This window comes from Haliotis rubra, unplaced genomic scaffold (genome assembly GCF_003918875.1).
Source record: "Haliotis rubra isolate DU_JTF1 unplaced genomic scaffold, ASM391887v1 Scf849, whole genome shotgun sequence".
Taxonomy (NCBI): domain Eukaryota; kingdom Metazoa; phylum Mollusca; class Gastropoda; order Lepetellida; family Haliotidae; genus Haliotis; species Haliotis rubra.
Genome location: NW_025767578.1, coordinates 229,704 through 240,000, shown reverse-complemented (window position 1 = coordinate 240,000; position 10,297 = coordinate 229,704).

Here is a 10,297-nt window from a genome sequence, read left to right as displayed (position 1 = left end):
AGCTACACATTGATGTTTATCTTTGACATAAGTCAAAAAATGAGCTCAGGACGTGGATACAATTAATTTAAATGAGATTAAACGCAATCTGGGAGAGGGTGTTTTCCAAACACTTTATTCAACAATGGACTACGACAGTAAATGTTTTGGCCCACTGATTTTGTGGAAAAGAATGGTGACAGAATATCCTGTTCAACAGGGAGATTTGCTAATCTTATTTTTGTACATCCGTGTGCTGAACTGGCAGTTGCACGTGGGCAGCATCCGCATTCTCAGTTTGGGAGAACAAATACCGGAAAAATCATGGAGATGTTTCAGTAACCGAATTTAATATCTGTCAGATATCTCCATCGTTTACGTGATCGTGTATGTTTCACGACTGAACAGTTAGTTGTCAGTTATTCCCATTTACAAGATCCACTATGTTGATTAATCTTGTGGGACAGCATGAGTCGCCAGTGGGGCAGGGGAGTGACGCTCCCACCTGCCATGAACAAAAAGGGTCTAGGATAAATGCCACCCCGACAAAAATGCCAATTCGTCTCCGAGGTCCGGTTTCGATGTCAATTATATCCGCCAATAGTACCCACTTTTTGTACTTCACTGTGTAAATTGAAACGTTTGAATGGTTATAATGAACGCATTCGGTACATATTACAGTCGGTACTGATGTGTAACAGTAGATGTTAAACCACCAGCGATCTTACACCACGATAAGATTGGAAAATTCAAAGTTGACGTTTATGGCTTTCTATCCAGTTTCATGCTACGAGGAGGTCAGCATTGTTGTTATCGTCTTCAAATGCAAAAAGTGTCTCCACTAGTGGAGATTTATCGGAACGTTTACCCTGGAGTTTATCGAGCATGATGCAAAGGTTGACCCATAATAGTATTGTCCACTGACGCTTCCTTGCCCAATATGGAGAGGCCTTGGTTCCAGCACAGAGATGCTACCCTACACCACAGCCGATCAAGCTTTCATCATGCCAATAGTTTGTAGAAGCCCCTTGCGCTGCAGACGCCAGTTCACTAGCAGTTAATGAAATGAAGTAAGTCACAGCTATATCAGAGTCAATAAGATGGACACCAATAATAGTCCTAAGAGTTCAACTGATCATCCTAGAGATTTTCAAAGACCTAACGCAAGTGTGTGATGCTCCTACATGCAGCACGAGCACACAGAACCGCTCTACCATATGTCGGTGTTGTGGCCTGGTAGGAATTGATAGGAAGCCAGTAGGGTGACATACAAGGACTGAATTAGAGCTTATACAGTTTTATACTCAGTTGTATAAGCTCTAATTCAGTCCTTGTATGTCACCCTACTGGCTTCCTATCAATTTACTCAATCTCTCATACAAACGTTGTACATCAACCTCATCTATTGTATAAACAACTCATTCCCTATCTACTGTAACCACTACTCCCGTAATATTCTCTCAATTTGTTACTCATGTATCACTTGCTTGACAACGACATTAGAACCTATGTCGAAACGTCGCCTCCACAGAATAAAAGAAGTTGTATATCCATAATAATTGTCATTATTCTTCATCAACTCAACTTCTAAAATGCCCATCAAAGAAACCCTGAGGTTATATTTGAAAATGTTGACGACAAAATTGTACCAAATCCAAAGATTTCAATAGGTATAATATATCGTTACCTGCCAGGGTAGGATATTGCTAAAATGTATTAAAAATGTATTGAAACTTTATTACATTGTATTTCATAAGATTGAGTAAAGGTCCATAGCAAGGTGTTTTGTCGATATTTAGATTTTACGAATGTTTAAGTCTTTAGACAGAAATATTCTGTCATTTTGTAACTCTCGGTTCCATGGCAGATTTCATATTATCCCTCTCGGAAACACGTGCATCCACGATCATAACAAGTTCAGCGCCCCTGTCAGGAGATTCTGTCACAGTATATAGATGTTTTATTTTGTGTGGGGATTGTTTGTAAATTAATCAACACTGGAATCAACGTCAACAGACAGTTCATGGCATATGGCTTAAGAAATTATCATTAGTTCGCTAATCTAGCATGTCTTTGCAGTATCGGAAGCATTACAAGGTAAAATCCTAATCTCCACTAATCTGTTGCACTAATCCGCCAGTCGACACTTCTTTTCTCAGATAGATGAATCATTAGATAGGAATATGTAGCTGCAGGCAGTTCAGACGTGGCAACATCAATATGTTCCTGAGGAAGGTTATATCTATGTAGTAGATGCTAGTAATGAATATTAATGGTCTTTTAAAATGTCGGGAATAATACAGATCATCATTTCAGGTTGATTGAAGAAATGTGGACTTTCTGTGGTATGAGCTGGTTGGGTTGTATGGCATCTGAATTCTTACAATATTGTTGTGCTAAAGCAATATGCCCGTTATACTGGTGTCAGCATACACAATTATGTTTTACGTGAGTGTGACAGTGTGGTTCATCAGTCATAATGTATTCTGAAAACAGAACTTGTGAATGCATGCCTTATGTTTGAAAGATAAGGAAACATGGTAAAACCCGAATATTTTCCCTATCCGGGTGCAATGGTTAAGATAATAACAAGTACAGTGTACGTACACGCAACGCACATAGGTAGCGGTATTGTAACATCAATTCGGCAGTGACACAAGCGATTCTCTCAAACACCCGTGCACCCTGCTCAGCTTTCAATCTCACAGCAAACATATTCTACTGCTAGTCAGGCTCGCTGGGGGAGAGAGGCTGCGAGCAACAGGATACACATCGCGGTGACATAGCATCGCTCTGAGACAGCGTACGCGCCGTGTGTAAATATGTTTACTCATCTGGAACGCATGACCTGAGCGTAAAACGGGAATTTCCCCACAAACACCATAGCGTGGGGTTTCTCGGGTATAATGGCAGGTGACAAGAACATCGTTATTTTTTTTATTTATCATCCAAATTAAAAGATTAGCTAGGCTTCGGTAATTATTAGTTATATAAATACTTTGCATAGAAATAAATAAATTACTTCAATGGATTTTAATAAATAAAGTGCGTGGTCTCAGTGCTTACAGTGTACATGTGACACACAGATAGCCGGACCTACACAGCAGTAGGCATACCTCGAGCTCAACAGTGGACAAAGCAGTCTATCGGTCCGAGTTAACAACAGTTGACCCTGTATAACATTGAGATCATCAAAGTTAACAAGTCCATCATACTCACATGGCCACTGAAGGTTCTATCACATTTCTTGCCAAGGAAATATTACATCGTAAAGATCTGTTATGGAGGCACGGGTATTGATTTGGCACCGCCACTACGACGACATCCAGCGATTTTTAACTGAAAAATTAAATTGTCCTCCAAAATTCCTGAAATAATATGGATCTAATAATTGAAGAGGAAGAAATTTTATGTTACAGTAGATATTTGGTAGAAAATATATTTCGGCCCAGTGTTCGCAGCTAAAGCTGAGTAAATTGATTCAGTGTGTATAACACCGACATACTTGACCGCTATGGCTGTAGGCATTGGAAGCGAGTGTGTACCAGTATCAGCTGGTATTTGACATCTGAGTGTAAAACACCACTGTTAACTGTAATCTTCAGGGTTTTCAAAACTAGCAACAAACTTGCTAAACTTGAGTTCGCTATTTGAAGCGACATCATTGATTTGTGGTAAGCATCCGGGATTGAAGTGCATCATCACAGACCCTCGTTCGGAGTCCAATAGTCTGTCTCACAGTCCCTGAACCACATTATTTTCCCACTACCAAGCCCTCTCTGCAGTGCTAAAGCCCTAAATGAAGTAAGTCTAGATTTCCTCAGGTTCAGGATCTGAATCTCTGGTCTCCCTGGGGCTCCTCTTCAATTTAAATGGGCTTGTTTGTTACTATCAAAATTATATATATTCAGAGACTAAGCATTAGTCTAGGAGTCTACAATCGTGCCTAAGAACTTCAGAGACACATGAGCCATTTCAAACATGCCGTCACATGTACGGGGCGTCAGTAACTAGCCTGTCTGTGAGGTCGTTATCAGTATTATATACCCGCTGTGAGAAACTGTGCGAACTCGCATCTCCTCCAATATATAGCGAGTCGCTAAAGAATCACCTTTCCAGCTAGCTACCTTTCCCAAAATGTATCCTCCCTAAACGCCATTTTGACCAACCAAACCCCGTTTCCGTCGCTTACAGAAAAAAGGATTCATATAGGACCTGTGGGACCAATCAAAGTATTGTGTACTGTAGGAGAGATTGACAAGAACAACCGTGGGTTTCTCCTCAGAACAACAAAGTAGGCTAACTAGTACACATGTTGTCTGCCGTCAGTCCTAACATCAGGCTTGTGTGAATAACTCGTGACATCCAGATAGCATGCAGTGCCGTGGCCCGTTCCGTGAATGGATTAATGGTGTGCGTACCCTATGGTTATAACGAGGATGGATGAGGCAGGGTGTAGCAAGCAGATACATGTAATCAAATCTCATCAAGCGTAGATCAAGTACATGGCATGGTTTAAACGAAAATAATATTGGATTTTAATTCATTGATAGCAGTATTCGTCTGTACCCACCGGTAAAAGGATAGACCAAATCTATGGGTACGATGATGCATTGTGTGCCGACAAACTTATGTCACGTGTGACCTCTGAACAGCTCGGCGATTACCCTGGGCAATGAACATGGACAATACAGGTGACCACCAACAACAGTATGTCCGTGCAGAAGGTTTACTTGTACAAATTGCATTATAAAACATTACAACCAATATACGTGGTTTGAATTCCTTAATAACATACACAAAACACTTCAGTTTCATTAAATTTAAATTGTTAAAATAAATCTCGCAAATGTGCTTCGTCATAATATGGCCTGGGATATGGTCAGCAGAATTGAACATGGCAGACAATTGTAATTAGTCTCCAAGAAGGCCGATGAGACAGCCACGTGGTTAAAGCGTTCGCTCATCACGCCAGAAGCTCGTGTTCCAATCTTCACAAGGGTAGAAGCAAAGTAGCTGGTGTTCCCCTCCAGGATTTTGCTGGAACAATGCTACATACATTCATTCAAGAAATGCAAGTCACTAACATCGGCACAAGCAGCGGCTATTGTGCACTGACGGTGGAGTATATGTGGAATATTAGAAATAGTTTGAAAGACGCGATTCTTGCCGATCCCCAAGACACATCAACATGGCACATGGCTTTGACGAATTATTGTGAGACGTTTAGTACCGAGGCCCACGTCTTTAATTAGTCAGTTTCACGAAAACTACCTTCCCCAAGCTATATCCAATGTGCAATATTCTGCTATACCGTCTCTCCCTGGTCACTGATAAGGGCCACATATTTCTGCGTTACCCCCATGTTGTAACTGTGTATCTACTTCCACGTGCCAGGGTCGCTGGGGCAGTGATTCTATTATGTGTCGCAATGCACTCAGTGGCCATGGTTTCCCGGGGCGCCTCCCTGGGTATTCTTATAACGCCACGTTGTTTTCCACAAAGATAAACCAATTTCAGCATGAAATTGTTTGTGTTCTGACACTAACATTAATCAAAGTACATTGTGTCGGAGAGCCTGTCACCATTAGGCTTGAAGCATGTGGTTAAATTGTTTGACGGACAATTTGATTCTGGTGATATGTGGGAACCATGGGAAATCATCTATAAAATAAACTCTTCTATTATGAAAGTACATGAACATTTAAGCCTTAATGTTGAGTTATCTGATGTTCACTATCACGCAATTCTTGTGGGGGAACATGGAACAGATAGAGAACACGAACACAGCAGAAATACACGCTTGATTACAACTTACGACTGCCAAATTAGAAACTTCTTCATTGTTCTTCAAAGTTAAAGAAAGTCCACGAAGTACCATTCTTTCAAACGTCTGGAACTCGGAAAGAATTGAGAGTACGGGTGTGTTTCTCCCTAAGTAGTAGTCATATATATAAAAACGGTTAGATAACAGTCCGCACCTATCTGTTTAAGGGGGAGAAAATCGTAGGTACGAGTGTTCCTGATCTATCAGTCGTACTCGTCCTCGGGATCATGAAGATGGACGATCTAACAGTACAAGCTGAATTATCCCCCTTGAATAATACAGTTAAAAAATCACTTACGGGTGCGAATTGTTATACCTGTTTCGTTTTACAGCGAGATGCATGTGCAGTTGACATACAACAATATCAGACGAATTTAACGTTACATATTATACAACATGTCTCCTACATTTTGTGTTGAAGTTGAGTGTCAACTCCTAATCCAGATTTGATGATGCGGGCCATAGACTTACACCCAGTTTTCTACTGATGCACTGATTTATCATTTGTTATATGATTTAAAGTTGTAAATGAAAAGATAACACAAAACTATTTGGATGGTTGGCGCGTTACTCAGTAGCTCACAACAAAGGCCAGTGTGTGTCCAGGAGAATCCACAGCAAGAGTTGGTCATCCACATCATGGTTTCACAGTGTAATGATAATATTATGCATCAGCATCCGTCCCTGGCGTATTGTGTTTCCTTAAGAAATCAGTGAATGTAATCTGTGTAAACTTCTTTGTCAATATGGTTTACGGTCATGGAACTGTCGTCACTCAGGTCATTTCATGGCAAGTTTTACTCTGGTGACATAAGATCAGAAGGCAATTACAACGTAATGTAAACTGAACTGTCATTTTTATCAGATAATTAGTGTGCTTGATAGCCTAATGTATTATTTGCACCATGTTTATTCAAATCTTACTTAGTATAATGCTTGCTTCATTATATAGTCAGGCGATTATAATCACAGAATTAGAACAGGTCGAAAAGGATCCCAGATAAATTAAGTATGTACTGTAATTACTTACCTGCAATTAAGTATCTTGGCGCCCTGATAATGTTTCCAGGTATTTCAGGATCACATCCGTCACCATGTGCTTCATCAAAGTGGAAACCGCCTTGGATCTGCATCACTTTGGGTTCTCCTCCCACTGGAATATAACGGGCATACTGTACGATTCTCATGTCCACTTCCTCTATACTGGGGGGAAATTGGTAGTCTAGTGGTCAATACAGATTGAGGTCAGACCTAACTTTACTGAGGAAACAGTAAAAGCAAGGCAAAACTGGGAGAAAGCCTTCCGACAAGGAACAATTAAAGACTACACGTTTGCTGTGTCGCATATGCGTTGAGTTGTTGAGTTGAGTTGGGTTTTGCGTCACATCGGCATTATTCCAGCCATATAGTGACGAGAACAAGTTTGCATTAAAAAACATTTTAAGTACATACTCGGAATGAGTTTTATTTCAAAAACATATGTTCATTACATTGTCATTTAAAAGCAGAAAAAGTCATAGCACCAAATTTAAAGGCAGGCAATTTGTTAGTCACATTTCACAGTTACAACTTATGATAGTCACATTTCACAGTTACAACTTATGATACAGATCAACTTCCCTCAGGTAGTTCACTATCAGATGAGCGCTCACGCGGGAGAACAGATCTTTCAGATTTGTTGCATCATAATGTGAGTCCCTTGCAGACGATAAGTCCACGCATTCAAGCAGGATATGCTTGATGGTGAAAACCTCATCGCAAGAGACACACATGGGGGGTTCCATCCCAATCCGTTTTCAGCAGATAGTCATGAGTAAACCGACTGTGGCCAATACGACATTGTCGTAAAATTACCTCATCACGTCTTGACTGACAACCCAAGTAGGTATAACCAATTGTTGGCTTCAATTCATACAGTTTATTTCTTCCTATTTGAGTGTCCCATCTTTTTTGCATGAGGTCCCGAGTATAGCGTTTGATAGTGGGTTTGAAATCACTGTACCGGATCAGCAGTGGAGATAAGGGCTTGTCAAGAGCTGCTTTTGCTGCAGCATCGGCTTTTGTGTTACCTGCTATGCCGACGTGACCCGGCAACCAGCAGAAGACGATGTCACATTGGCCAGTAGAAAGGTCGTTGTAAAGTTCTAAAATGTCCAGAATGATTGGGTGACTTGAAGTAACATTTTGAAGTGCTTGAAGGCAAGATAATGAATCTGTGAAAACGATGAAGTTTTTGGAATGATTCTGCTGTTTAATATAGGTCAAAGCTGAAAAGATAGCTTTGGCCTCGGCAGTGAAAATGTAACTGTTGTCGGGAATCCTAGAGGAGACAGTCTTAGATCCAATGACTGTAGCACTGGCAACTTGGCCCTCATCCTTGGATCCGTCTGTGAAAATGGATCTATGGGTGTCATATTTGGAACGTAACTGGATGTATTCCTGCTGGAACACCAAGGGATTTGTTTCGGACTTTTTGAGTTTAGTGAGGGTAAGATCGACCTGTGGACAGGAGTCGGTAGGGTGCTATGCTATTGAGATCTATTTTAGCTGCAGATATGTGTGGTTGAATTCTGATTTCAAGTGGAGGAAACAAGTTTTCATGGAGAGGGTTGAAAACACAATTGTATGCTGGATTGGACTGATTTGAACGTAGTTTAGTGATATACTGCAGTGAAAGTTTAATGCGGCGTTGTTCAAGGGAAAGTTCGTTAGCCTCTGCATATATACTGTGTACCGGAGAGGCCCTAAAAGCTCCCAGGCTTGGTTGTGGATAGAATCTAATTTTTCTAAATTGCTTTTGCAGGCTCCACCATAAACAATGGAGCCGTAGTCTAGTTTAGAGCGAACCAAAGATCCGTACAAGTGAAGGAGGGTAATCTGATCCCTTCCCCACTCTGTATTGTCTTTGCGAGGATTACAGATTTATAAAATATTGTTTTTGAGATGACCCCCGACTCGAAATGCTTCACAGTACATATACATCATTACAAGGCCGGACACTTCGATGCACCCCAACCGGCTGCTTTGTCGATGGCTACGCTACCATCATGGATGATTGGCCTATCGAGAACCACTCATGACACCTACCAATTCTTTATTGTTATATCTGCAAGTCGACTGAAACCCGATTTTGACTCTCAACTAAACGATGTTGACACACATGGATGACGATATAACCGCACACAACGAGGGTGCGGTCGGAGCAAGCCCTCTGATTGGTTGACGTTTGTTAAGGAGACATTTACAAAGGATGCTTTCTTTTGAGAAGCCATTGCTGGAAATAATCTCACATTTCCTCCAAGTCAAGCAGTCGATGAAAGTAAAAATTCCCGCAAAGTTATGAAGAATGAGCAGATTTAGAAGCATTGACCAATCAGAGGGCTTGTTTCGACCACACACCAGTTTTGCGCGGATATATCGTCATCCATTTGTGCCAAGATCGTTTAGTTGAGAGTCAAAATGGGGTTTCAATCGACTTGCAGAAATAACAATTGGTAGGTGTCACGAGTGGTTCTCGATAGGCCAATCATCCATGATTATGTTTACATTAAGTTTTAACTGATTGCATGCGGTGTTAGTGTAGCGATCGGCAAACAGTCGGGTGGGGTGCATCGAAGTGTCCGGCCTTGTCATAATGTATTGTACTGTGAAGCATTTCGAGTCGGGGTCATCTCCAATACTTATATATTTTTTTAAAATCTTTAATCCGCGCAAAGACACGAGGGCCTGTGTTCTTGAAGCACTTCTGGAATAAGGAAGTTAAACTATTCCATGACACCATGACAGATGCCCGTCATCATTGGATATTAACAAATAGACCTAGGGGAATGGAACATGATAGCGTCAAAAAATACAAGGAAGCCAAGGATGCCTTCAGATTAGCCATGAGAGAGTCAGCCACCAGACTGGCAACTATGTGTGACGTCGACCAGAAGCAGTTTTGGTCACTCTTCAGGAGAACCAACACGAAGAAGACTCTTACATCACTTCTTGTGAATGGAGAATACGTAAGAGATGCAAAAGGCATGTGCAATGCAGTAGCGGATCACCTGGAGAAGATATCACAAGATACGGATGAAACACACTTTGACAACGCCTTCAAACACTCCATAGAAACACAAGTTGCCAACCTCAAAGATCTTGTCTGCAACAGTGATATCGAGACCGATTGTATCCTTACTTCTGCAGATGAAGTTGCAGCTATGTGCAGAACTCTTAAGAACAGCAAGGCACCTGGAATAGATGGAGTATGCTACGAACACTTAAAACACGGAGGTACTTATCTTAACAGATTTCTTGCACAACTATTCAATGGCATTATTCAATCTGGGTATATACCGAAGTCATGGAAGGAAGGAGTTATTATTCCTATATACAAATGAGGCGATAAACCTAGAACTTCAATCGACTCTTATAGAGGAGTTACTTTACTGCCTGTCGTTTTCAAGTTATTTGAATCTATGCTTGACAGAAAAACACCTTTATTCAATA